We start from the raw sequence: 13393 nt of genomic DNA on the forward strand, positions 1-13393 counted from the left end.
TTTATAGAGGTTGATGTTCTCTAGCTTGGGGCTTGAAATGGATTATTGTATCGTCTGCACATACGTGTTAGGGTTACTAGTCAAGTTAATTTCTGTCGTGGAGTGAGCATCTCTTTGGAGAGGGTGGATCCTAGCTTTGTTTGTGTAAAAATGTTTTGTTCTTTTTTTAACTTTTGTGTATTTTTTTTTAAACGCATCCTGATCTGGATACATATAACCTTTCCACTATCAACAGAATCTCCAAACTATTATTGATTTCCATGCGAAAAAAAAACAAAATGAAAAAACACTATTAGAGCCAAAAAAATGCGGAACAAATTTTGGGGACATGCAAATGCTGGAGCTGGGTGTGGATTATTTGAGAATAAAACCACACGCACCTGCTTTTTGCTCTCCCCTTCTGCGAACGCACGAGAGATTACAATGATCGATCGTAAAGACACGACCTTTCACACCATGTCCAATCGAGGTCCATCAATCATTAAAAAAGGTAAATATGGGATCCCTTCCTGCATACGGCCCCCAGACAACTCACAAGGGGTCGCGTGCGGCAGAGAATTTTGGGATCTGTCTCTGGTACATATTGTGACAGCTTTTACTGGGGAAATTAAGCATGAATCGCATAAAGTCACCTTCAGCTTTCACACAAACACTCTTTCTCTCTCACGAACACGAGACTTTGGTGTCGTTTGAGACAAGGGAGGCAAATTATTGCACAGAATAGCCCGGGGAACAGAAAGGTCGCCGCCGAAGACGTGGAGACGGTCCTGAAACATGAATAGAATAGAATCATCAACGAGAATTTGTTAGGGAGTTCAAAAGTGTGACTGCCAAACAAAAAACAAACAACCAACCAACCAACCAAACAACCAACAACCAAACAAACATCTAACCAACCAAACCAATAAACCAGCCAACCAAACAAAACAACAACCAACCAAACAAAACCAGCCACAACCAACCAACCACCAACCCAACAAACAAACAACCAACCAACAAACCAACAACAAACAACCAACCAACCAAACAACCAAACCAACAACCAACCAACCCAACCAACCAACAACCAACACCACCACAAACAACAAAACAAACAAACAAACAAACAAACAAACAAACAAACAAAGGAGAAATATAAGGAGATAAGGCCAGCCAAATTATTTTCTTATTCCAGTTGCATTACAGAAGATTCCAGACTCGCGCCTGATTTGTACTCACGCCAGGTAACGAGGCATGGTTGGCATTTTTTTAACAGAGTGAAGTTCCAGAAAATTCTACACCACAACATCATTTTTAATCACATACTTGTCAGAAAGAAAGAAGGGCAACAACAAAATTTATTTTCCCGACTTTTAAAACCGAGAAGACAATGAAGTTTTCTGTGAGACTTGTTCTTCTGTTTTATGGAAACTCCACAAATTATTGGCACACAATCCTCCCCTATCAGCGACAGATTTCTTCTGGTTGAGAGTTCTCCTCCTTGTTTACAATTATTTCAGGAAATGCATTTGCTGAAGAATCTGCTTTTTTTGTCAGACACACTAACCAACCTCTCAACGGTTTCCGTGCCAACACGATAGCTTTCTCCACAGAAACCGTCTCCTACAGTGAGCACAGATTTATTTTCCGTTTAAAAAAATTGGAATGTCGAGAAGGAGATTATGAAAACGAGCTGTTGCATTCCTGGAAGGTTATTTCTCTCAAAATTCAGAGGAAGAAAAAGGAACATTTTGAAACATCCTGCATTCTTATCTTTTGAAGCATGACCAACATATCAAATAATCTTAAAGGTTTGTTGCTCAGCGGAAAACAAGAGAAAATCAACAGGAAAAACACTTTCTGAGAATGAGGCAGGGGCACCGACAACTGCACACGACGACCGAGGATAGAAAGGATGTTGTAGAAAATAAAAGAGGAAAGAAGTAAATCAAGAAAGAATGAATGTGAAAATAAAGCAAAGAAAATGACGCAATTGGAAGAAAGGAGGAATAAAATGGCTGAACTGACCCTGACTAACAGCAAAGGTAAAAAAAAGAAAAAGAAAAAAAAAGCGGTATTTCAGAAACATTACACCAAAACACACACACACAAACACACAAACACTTCTTCGCGAAATAGCATCCGACCAATCGCAGCTCCCTCCCTGTCTCCCCAATTAACTTATATGGTGTGCGAACAGTTGTGGGAAATTGGGAACCATAGTCCCTCCCTCTCCTTCCCCATCATTTCGATCGGTGACCCCCCAAACTGTGTGTCACTCCTCCTTCACCCGCCATCCCTCCTCCTGCACGTGCACACTGTGCGCACGCCGCACGCGCTGACGCTCCGCTGGAGCCCAAACCAAGCTTGCGTAATGAGCGAGATGTGCTACGCTGATATCACGTGATTGGCAGGTGTGTGTGACGTCATCCGTGGCACTAAAGTGTCGGCAGTCAACAGACGTTGGCATCGTACTGAAGGTGGGGCGACCTTCTGCAAGATTCTGAAAAACTTAGTTCAAAACCCAGTCTGTCATCTGTGATCTGAGGAATACAGAAGGAAGAGGTACGTGTTCAGTGAATATCACGTGACAGACTGCAACCCCTAGCAACAGAAGACAGACACACTTTCTTCGTACCTTCTTGTCGTCTTAGAAGAAAGGTTTCGTGTTTCCTAAGACCGGTGACGGGGGATGTCACACACCTCCACTCCTCCATTGTAATTAAAGCAGCATCAACCCATTGCAGTTCTGTCTGACCTCAACCTCTGCCTCGCGTGCCATAATTACGAAGCCCGCAGGCGCCCACGAGTCTACGGACTCAGCCCAGGGCTTGACTCAGGCAGCACGAGCAGGTCCGCCACCCGGACACGAGGCCGTCCACCCCTACAGCTACAGCAGCACGCATCCGCTCACACAATAGTCCGGATTGTCTCTTGGAGAGGTCGGGGAGCCATCTGATCTTGTGCTTGTTAATCATAACTAGGGAGAACAATTTTCTTTTTTTTTTTAATTTTTGGACTGGATTTTATTTCAAAGGCATGCCTCTGAACATTTTCGCAGCTCTGGCCGTGTTGCCTCCAACTCGCATGCGTACAGCCACACACTCTCAGTCACACCAAGAACGTGTATTATTGGACTGCTGGCAGACCATTTTATCAGTTAACTACTAAAACGAGGCAGATGTTTACAAAGCTTCCGGTTTAGTCACATTCTTTGTTTAGGCTCGCCGAGACTAACAATGGAGAACTTGGCAAGAGGCTAAGCGTTGGTCTCGGCAGACAGCACTTCACTTTTACACATCCATGGTTACACACGTGAGAGAAGCCAAGTATCAAAAAAAAAAAGAGTAGAGCCCAAACGTCAGCCGAGTGGTGGTCACGTGACAGCTCGTGACAAACGTGTGCTAATTTGACCTCTCACCGCGGAGAGACGTTTCAGCGGGAGCTGCGCCGGCAACAGGTGTGCATGAAGCGACAGGTGCGCGGACGAGATCAGTGTGGCAGTAGGTGTGTTACGACAGGTGCGCTCACTAGACCACTCAGGTAACATTCAAGAGAGCTTGCTGCCAGCCAGAAAAGAAAATTCAGTCCTGCTACATTTCCCTGGAATGTCGCTGATCATCTCATTTCAAACAAGTCGAAGCTTTTGACGAAGGTGGAGTAACCGACAATACTGACTGAGGCTGTCCCCGAGTCAATGCAAGTTAACAGAGGTTTGTTATTAGTTTGTTATAAAAATAAATGGACGTTAATAATTGACTTTTTAAATAAATTGGTTTTTACTAACACACGGATCATAAGTTTTCGTTCAGAATTTTAAAAAGAGTTCTGAAAGTGAATGAATCTTTAACTAAGCGAGAACAATTTGCACAGGCTAGCTTTAAATCTTTGCTCTTTCGGATCAACTTTCCATCCCAACCCATCCCCCCACAAAAAAAACAAACAAACAAAAACAAAACAAAACAAAATAAAAAACCAAACAAAAAATAACAAAAACAAACAAAACAAAACAAAACAAAAAAAAACAAAACAAAAACAAAAACACAAAACAAAAACAAAACAAAAACAAACAAAACAAACAAAAAATCCCCAAACTCGCCGTGATATAGCCTTAGTTACTGACATGGCGTATAAAACTCAAATCACCAACCTCTCCCTCCCCCCAAACACAAACTGAGACAGCAACGACAGAAGTCACGTGACCTTTCATCCGGTGCGTCATTGTTTGATACTTTAACGTTCCCCCCAGCATGCGCTATCTTTTCTTGAGCTTGTAAAACCCACAGCGCGCGCAGGAGTGGCAAACACGACCAAGTTGCCGGATCAGGCGGGGGACTTCGATCTGTCGCCTGGACATCAGCAGCAGCCAATGTTTGGCCAAACTCTCCACTTCGTCAGACATGGCGGGACCGATGGCTGGCCGCCCGCACCATGCTGAGTGTCGAGACCAAACTACAAATTAGCGTCCTCGCAGCCCTGTACACAGAATTCGCTTGTCTTACTGAGTGTGGAGCGGTGGCCGAGGGCTACTACCCCCCGGGGTGGGAGGGGAGGGACTGGACTGAAGGAGTGTTATAGGGCTAGGATCAAGCAGCTTACATGAAGCCAAGGATGTTCTCATCTGGACACGTTCCTTGAACTGACTCATCTTCATTTTGCGTGATTGATCGCGGTTGTTGGCAAGTGTGAAGGAATCAGAGAGTAGAAGTAGACACCTGGAGAAAGAGCAACGTGGCAAATGCCGGCATACATTGATGATGATGTTGTCACCTGTACACAAAGATGAAAAAACAGAGCCAACTCCAGCAATTATTCACATCCTTCCTGCCAAAAAAAAAAGGGAAGGGGGAAAAAAAAAAAAGAGTTTTAAAAAAAAAATCATCATTGAAAAGTGCTTCATTAAAATAAAGATAATACTATTCATTAAGCCTGAGTTTGTTTTTTTTAAGTTTCCAGATGATTATCGTTTCTGAAGTTTGTTTGAAGTATTAACAGACGTTGTGAGTGATAGCGCATCACAAGAAAAAGTCCAGGTGGTAAAGATACCCGAAGTCAGTTTTAGTCAGTTTCTGCAACAAGTCTGGAATCTTCCCTCAGCTTTGAACTCGCAGTAACTGTGAATTCCCATGGAGGGAGGGGAGAGAAGAAGAAAAAAAGTGACCTGGAGGTGAAGGGCGACGAAGGCAGCAGATCAAAGGTGTTGGCGGAAGGCGCACTCTCTCGCCCCAAGCACTCTTACCTTTCGTTTGGCAGGTAGATCTTAAAAAGCCAGGTGGAGGGAAGAGTAAGCACAGGTTTTGGTGGCAAAAACGAGAAAACGAAACGTCCTCGGCAACAGGTACAAAGAGAAAAAGAAACTGCCAATTTGGAACTACTTGCCACTACACCACTTAAACTACTTACCTGTATATTACCTGTGTCGCTGTACATCACCTAACCCTAATCCTTACGAGATATTGTAACAGAGATATCTACAGAAATCACAATTTAACTTAATTATTCTTTTCTCCTACAGTCTAGAAACAAATAAACCTTCTGTCTTCCTCAGTCCCATTGTTGAGGTCGATGGGAGTTTCAGTGAGCCTGTCGGTGCTAAAGATGTTATCAAGAGTTTGATATGACCTCCCGTGAGACAAAACACTCCGGATGATCGATGGCCAGGGATTATACCCCGGGTGCACCAACAGCTTTGCCAGAGTTTAGCTTTTCTTAAAGATCTGGACGGACGACTGTTGCAATGATGGCCGCTGTTCCTTACTTCTGTCCTTTACAGGACTGAGGACTCTCTGGTTACGAACCACGTACCCTCGAGACATTGGAATGTTAAAGGTCGCTCCCAAAACCCGATTAAAGCTCTTTCTTAACTGACATTTATTGCCAAAAATATGAATACGCTTGACAGATATTTACAAGAATATTTACAAGAAGGCCATCAACACGGTGCCGTTAAAAAGGTGATTATGACTTGTCGTTCATTCTTCACATTTTAACCCTCAGTGGCAGCAGTTCACTCTGGTGTGTGTCTCCACGGATGCAATGTCACTCTGTAAATAGATTAAAGAAAGTGTATTTTATTTATTTTAGTTGAAGTGAGTGTACTTGTAAGTACTCTGTGTCACGCTGGCAAGTGTCCAGCTCCGGGTGTGAAGATGTGTCAAGGAACTCGCACTCAACCCACCCGACACCCAATGCTCCAAGTGTCAGAAGCCCTCCCAAAAATCAGCAAGAACAAGGAGGATGAAGAATGTAGGAGATTGTGTGGATGGAGACGAGTCACTTTGATGTCCCCTGGTCATCATGTGAAGGTTTTCTTTACCTGCGTGTTTGTCACTGGTCTGTCTACTTCTCCGCCACTCGTCCATTAGTTATTCTTCAAATCTCACCTCGTTTCCTTCATAAATTCACATTTCTTTTTCTCACTTCCATCTTTTATCCTTGAAGAACCCTCTGTTGTTTTTTCACAAGTCAAGCTTGCTTTCCTCCAAAAATAAATTCCTTTTCTTCAAAGATCTAGTTTTTCTTCACAAGTCCACCATACTTTCCTTGACTAGTCCACCATGTTGTCTTTCACAGGTCCATGTCGTTCTTCAGCGCAGCACGGAGGAGACCGGTGGTCTAAAAGCTTTCTTGTATTTTGCTAAAGCCTTTGATCAGGGAAGTGTTTGTGTTTTCTTTCATTAGAGAGGTTACCGCTGTCACTCGTATATTTTGAGAATGAGCTCCTTCTCTCTTTGAGCGACATCTCTAGGGGAAAATACTGTCATGTCTGAGACTCCTTCACAATCCATTCATCATTCACCAGAGACTAGCTTATACTTTCTGTGCTTCCTTAATATTTTTCATCTCTTATTTTCCATTTTGTTTAATTTACACTGTCGTCAGAATTGTGACTGAGAATCTGCCATGAGGTCTGGCCAAGACCTTTTGGTAACCATGACTACAACTCACCAAGGGAAATTCAAGGGATTTCAAACTAAGTTTTTAAATATTAATTGAAGGCCATTCCAATATTTACGACACCATTTTGTTTCACAGCAGCAACATTCCGCCGACAGTTAAAGAGATCCACAGAGCTTTGGCTGTTTAATCATTCATGACATTGCCCATCATGTCTTCCTGATCAGACAAACACTAGTTTGGGGAAATTGTTTTGATTTTAGATTAACGATGTGGATTGTCTTCCCTTGGCATTAACGACATGCAGATTGTAGATTAACATTTTGAATAGTTTTTCCTGGCCGTTAACATTCACGATGTGGACTGTCTCCCCTTGTCACTGACGACTTGCAGCTGTCTTCTGTCTTCACGAAGCTCTTCGTCTTCATCGATGAAACTCCTCTTGGTGGACATTGCAGTATAAGGCCAGGGGAGCTTACTCGTTGGAGAATATGTGACAATGTTAATGAAGGTAGTTGTTGTTGTGGTGGTGGTGGTAGAAGTAGACTCTGAATAAGAAGCTTTGGAAGTAGAAGAGTATCTGAGTTAGCAGCGGTAGACGTCCGTGATGTTGGTTACAAGTGAGGTCAAGGTCCTTTATATATATATAAAATAAATATCGATGTATATCATAAACATTCCTCTTTGAATGCTATGAACATGGCTAATACTTTTTCTGAGTGTTCATTGGCGTTTAAAACATGAATGATTTGACCTTCTCCTACACTCTTTTCTGTCCATCCGTGTATTGACACCTGCGCACAACACCTGGAGGTGGCAGACGAGAGCAGCCAGTCAAACACCTGACAGGCTGATAACAATACCTGTCGGAAAGTTTTACCTGACACCCGCATGTCCCAGAAGCCGGGTGGGAAGCCATTTCACCAGCTCACGAGGAGGAAGCGGGTGTGAACACAGACTGCGCATGTTTCTACCCCACAGATTATTTATAGCACATGTGAACCAGTGAACATATGTGAAGTTGCTCTTCAGTTGTTTCTTATTTTCTCTTTTCCTTTTTTAACAGGGTATTTTGAAAAAGGGGAAAGTCTACATCGGTCTCACAAAAAAAACTGACATTGAGAAGGTGAGGTCTCGAACACATCTCTCCCTAAAGAGAGAAAAAAGTTCAGGGGTTGACCTCAACCCTTTAACCTTTTGGTATTGCATACAGCTGCACAGCTCTGAAAGCAATTTGAATAAAACACAACCTTCCTTCAGCAACGCTCATCTTCAAATGAAGGTATAATATCCGCAGATAATACAAAATTTCTGTTTTTGTAAAAGATCATTGGAAGTTGCCACAGTCGAGCGAGATTATGAAAACAAAAATGCGAGGAGATACAAACACACACACACACTTTTCTATTGTTTTCCTCTGTCATTGTTTCTCCGGCATAGTTATCTGTGCTCTAATTGACCCCTCCTCTCCTCTCCTCACTAAACACTCACCTCACTTCCTTCTCCACAAAGCCACTCAGGTCAGGTCTTTCAGGTCACTGACCCCAGTCAACACAGACCCTCACTTCCCACAATCCATCATCAGTGAGATTGGACAGGAAGGACGGGGACCGATCACCCGTGCTCACTACCGGTCCCCACATCAAAGACAATGACCATAGGTCAGAGGGAAGGACTTGCCGACCTTCTTCCTGTCGCGGACGCTCACCTGTTCACAGACCACAGCTCCCAGCGTTCAGTGCAGGAAGGTAGACGGACAGGCTGACAAACACCAGGGAGAAGCCAGAGTTAAAGGCCAACCCGAGTGGAAAATTAGGTTTCAAAATGATTGGACCTAGCCAATCATAAGATACAAATTAAATTTGAGCAACAAGGTCTCTTCCATCCACGAGATACCAGCTTCGCACATCGCTGCTCTCACTTCCGGGGAGGAAAATCGCCAAGAGGTTACGTGACTGCCCAAATGTAGGCTGAGGTCACCTGACTTCTCAAAGGTAGGCTGGCTGTTTGGGTGAGGTCTCATCAGAGTAGGATCGAGGATAAATTAGAATCAAGGCATTCAATATGTTGTGTGTGTGTGTGTATTCTCTTGCATCTAATTTCGTTGTCTTTATCGTCGTCATCATCATCTCTGTGTGTGTCTGTGAGAACAAGTTTCCTAGATAACATAATTAATCATTAATAACCACTTCACCGTGAATCGATGGGTGGTGGGGGGAAGGGGACCTGAAGGCTGGAAATGAGAAGCGGGGCCGAGAGGACAGGACATGACTATTCTCCTTCCGCCATTGCTTGCTTTAACGTTTATTTTAAAAGAACCTTTGACCTTTTTCTTTCCCTCAATTTACCTTAATGTGTTTGTCTGCCTAAATATAGAGTAGTACCTGTAAATAATTTATTACCGTTCGCTAGAAAATTGTATTAGGAAAGGATTGTCACTAGTCGTTCAGATTTTTATTTATTACTTAAAAATGAAATATATTTCCTCAAAAAAAAAAGATAATTATTTATACCATGCGAAGAGATTTTCTCTATAAAGCAAGCATATAAAGAGAGTTTATTTCCCTCAGGATGAAGTAAATTGTGATTGGCATTTTCAATTTAGCTGTAGTAAGATATTCTCCCACCGCACAGTTTTCTTGATGAGAAAGAGGGGAGACAATTCACAGGGCGCTCGCTGGAGTGACGGCCCTGAATGTGGTGTAGAATTTACAACGATCGCCATATTGACGGACGGAAGCGTGGAAAACTGAAGAGGGCGAGTAAAAATAAATTGTATATGGAAATCTGCTCTATTGAAGTGCAAATCTTTGCCGACATATTCTGCTCCAGGATGCAGAGTTAGTCCCCTTGGGCTGTCCCACCGTGGCGCTGTTTCACGGCTGGACTACTCTGTCTTACACGTGTTTCTACCAAACAAAAAATGAATTACACAAAAGTTTGGCGTAGTTGACAGTGAATATTTTCTCGCATTTTCTGTCCAGCTCGTTTTTCTGCTTCTTGTTTCGAATTTTTCATCTGTGACGAAGCGGCAGACGGCGGAGTGACGACAGTTGCAATGAGGGAATGGCGTGCCTGCTGCGCCACCTTGCGGTCGAGCAGCCAAGTCAGGATGACATGGTGGATGAGCAGACGACAAAAACTGACCGTCGTTGATCATGCGTAAGGGAAAGCCGACATCCGGGAACTGTGAGTTCCGCTCACATACCGGAAGTGATAAAAATAGAAAATACAACTCGTTAGTGCAGGAGACGTCGTGAGGAAACTGTCACGTGATTTTTTAAATTGAAGTAATAATGATTGGAGCGAACCTATGATATTCTACACACCAGAGGGCGTAGTCATAAGGGATAAGTTAACCCCAGGTTAACGTGGACTGGACTGTTGGAAGGTAGCTGATGTTGGAAGCTGGGAGCAGACTAATAATCTCAAGGTTCGTAACCATGGTTACAGAGGGATTACTAGGCTTGTGGGCACTGAGCAGAGGTGAAACTAACCCTGGTTCATAGGCCTTGAAAAAATGATAATGAGCGCGCATGTGTGTGTGTGTGTGGATTAAAGGATAAGTATATTTAAGTATATTTTCAGCACTGATTATGTGATTCGTGTTGCCCATCGATCTACAGTTTACCTCCCTTCACAGAGCTCTTCCACCACAAAAGCTGTTTCTACATCCAACTCCCATCGCATCCGCTTAATCTATTCATCAACTTTTTTTTTTTGCTAATTCTTTCATTCTTTCTTCTCTTTCTTACTCCTCTTGCCACTCCCCTCGAACGCCTGGAACTGCAAATACGAATTGGCAACCCAGTGTGCATCCCAGGAAATGGGCACGGCAAAAAAAAAAAACAACAAAACCCCACAAAAACACACAAAACAAAATAAAACAAAAAATAAAATAAAAAAAGAAACAACAAAAGCACCTAGCCCTGCCAGTCCATCCGCAGCAAGCAAGGAACAAAGACTACTCCATCTTCACAGAGAAGACACTGGCTTGTGGCCACAGAGAGATAAAAATCTGTTTGAACTCACAGAAGATGTCTTACTTAAGCCACTCTGCACGCGCCTTCTGCGGACAGGTGAATGCATACTTTCAAAACATCAACATTTTTACATTTTCTTAAACGGCTTTGAACCCGCTTTTTAAATGCTCCGCCTTTTTGCGATTCATTCGCATAAACTAAACACCACAACAGTCGCTCGATAGAGGAAAATAATCCCCATGCAAGTGGAGGATTGGAAAAAGACACGTGGCTCTCCTAGTTGGACTTAATGAAGAACATTCGTTGTCTCTCTTTTTCTCACTTTCGTATTTGACCCCGGGTACTTCTTTTCTTCTTGTTCCGCATTATGTATTCATTCCTTTCGTGTTCTGGTCTTTTTTATTCTCTTTTTCTATGTCTCTCTCATTGTTTTATCAGCTGCATCGCTCTTTCACTCTCTGCCTTTCTCTGTGTGTTACTGTTTTTTTCTCGCATGCATACCCACACAAGACGCACGCACGCATTTATCTTGCCTCATTATTTAACGTCAAAAGCCTTTTCAAGGTTCTATATGACTCAACGTAGATACACTACTTATGACGATGCTAAAATAAATAAAACTATTGTTTGTTTGTGTATATTTCATGTCGGACATTTTGTTTCGCTAACAACATATTTTTAATATTTTCCTGCGTACGGTAAGGTGTACAAGAACATCCTCATTTTGTAAATTGTCATTTTTGTTTGTCACCGCTAATGTCATTTTTACTCTATTATTGCTGTCTTCGTCAGTTCCATTGTACTTGCTTTTCATTTTCATTTGACGTGGTCTTTGCCATTGTGTTTTGTCATCGCCTTTGTTATTGTCTTTAAAATTGTTTTTGTTTTTAACAGTCTTACATGAATCAGATAAACTGGACGAACAACATTCTTGGAATTCTTTGTTTGTAATCTGCCACAAACCAAGCAAAGTGTGCTCTGTCAGGTCACAGGTCATCCTGGCAGTGGGTGGGGTGGAAGAGGAGAACGACGACAACAAAGCACCCGCAGTATTCTCTCCTCCCTCGACCCTCCCTGGCTAAATATAGCCCACTCCTGTGGTGCAAAGCTAAAGTTTAATTAGCGGGGGCTTTTTCGTTCCCAGCAGGCTAATCATGGGCACGAGACTCTCTTGATGGCCGTTATTTGATCTTTAATCCCAGCTTAGAAAATGTGTAAAAAATATAAATTAAAAAAATACTTGCTGAGCACAAATTCCATTCATCGCTTCGCTTCCTATACTTTGAGTCCTTAGTCTAATAACCATGCACCCTATATTTAACTATTGTTTTATCTACTTCATGCACATTATCTATGCAGATTGACTTCACACACACACAAACACACAAGCGCGCGCACACACACACACCCGCAGGCAGTCACACCTGTACTGTAGTCGCTGTACCCTGACACAAAGTCACACCAGCAGAACATTGCCCTCCTCACAGAACCAATCATGATTTATCAATCAGTCAATCATCCATCAAGGGAAGAGTAAACCTCGCGGCATCAGACATTTTCAGCAACAGCGACTCGTCGCCACGCCGTGCACGTGGTTAGATAAGCGGCCGCCCACGCAGCCGCCCAGCTCTGTATTAACTCTACCGTCGCCGCCTGTTGTCTGGTGGGACCGGGTGCTGCCTCTATCGGGTATGACATGCACCACAGCGAATGCAAGAAAGCATTTCAGGAAGTGGAGTCTGAGGAGGAAAGGTGAACCTGTAATAGGATCCACCCCATCCATCTCACTCCTTCCTTCCCTCTGTGTGTGTGAGAGAGAGAGAGAATGAAAGAGCGCGTGAGAGTGTATGTGCGCGTGCGTGCTTGTACAATGGGAGGAGACTATGGTTTTCTTAAAGATGATCTATCGGGTATTTCTGTATTACTTGTAAGGTGAGAAGGTTTCAATTCCAGAGAAAGTCATAAAAAAATATCCTTAATATTTGCAGATCAGCCGAGCTGGCTAATCAACGGTAATCTAATTAATTCATGCAAGAGAGTGTTTAAAGGAAGATAATTTACATTTCCGGTTCCAGTAGTTAGTTTCATGGGGATATGAGAAACAGCAAGACAAGGTGAGCTCGCCACCCTACACACACCCTCCCATCTACCCACCCACAGATGTGGCGACAGGAAATACGGGTGTAACACGTATCCTCAATACAGTCAGCCCAGACTAAGACAAAGTTCCAGCGATTTTACCCACAAACCCTTCCCCCTCACCCACCCGTTTTTTCAACCCTTCCCCGCTCTGTGTTTCTGATTTCCGTACAATGAGATAAATTCGGAGTGATAGAAAGAAAACTTCTGGTGGAGAGAAAAAAACACGTGGTTATGAGTGCTCTCCACTTGAAGTCAGTTTTTAAAAAAAACCTCGGATTCGAGGTTGTCCTCTTTGAGAAAAGGTGAAGAAAGCTGGAGGTATGAAGAAATAGATGAAAGATAAAGAAATACAGGAGAGGCAGCGATAAGAGATGGAGGAGAGGAATGAAACG

The sequence above is a fragment of the Pomacea canaliculata genome, linkage group LG4 (assembly GCF_003073045.1).
Source record: "Pomacea canaliculata isolate SZHN2017 linkage group LG4, ASM307304v1, whole genome shotgun sequence".
Taxonomy (NCBI): Eukaryota; Metazoa; Mollusca; class Gastropoda; order Architaenioglossa; family Ampullariidae; genus Pomacea; species Pomacea canaliculata.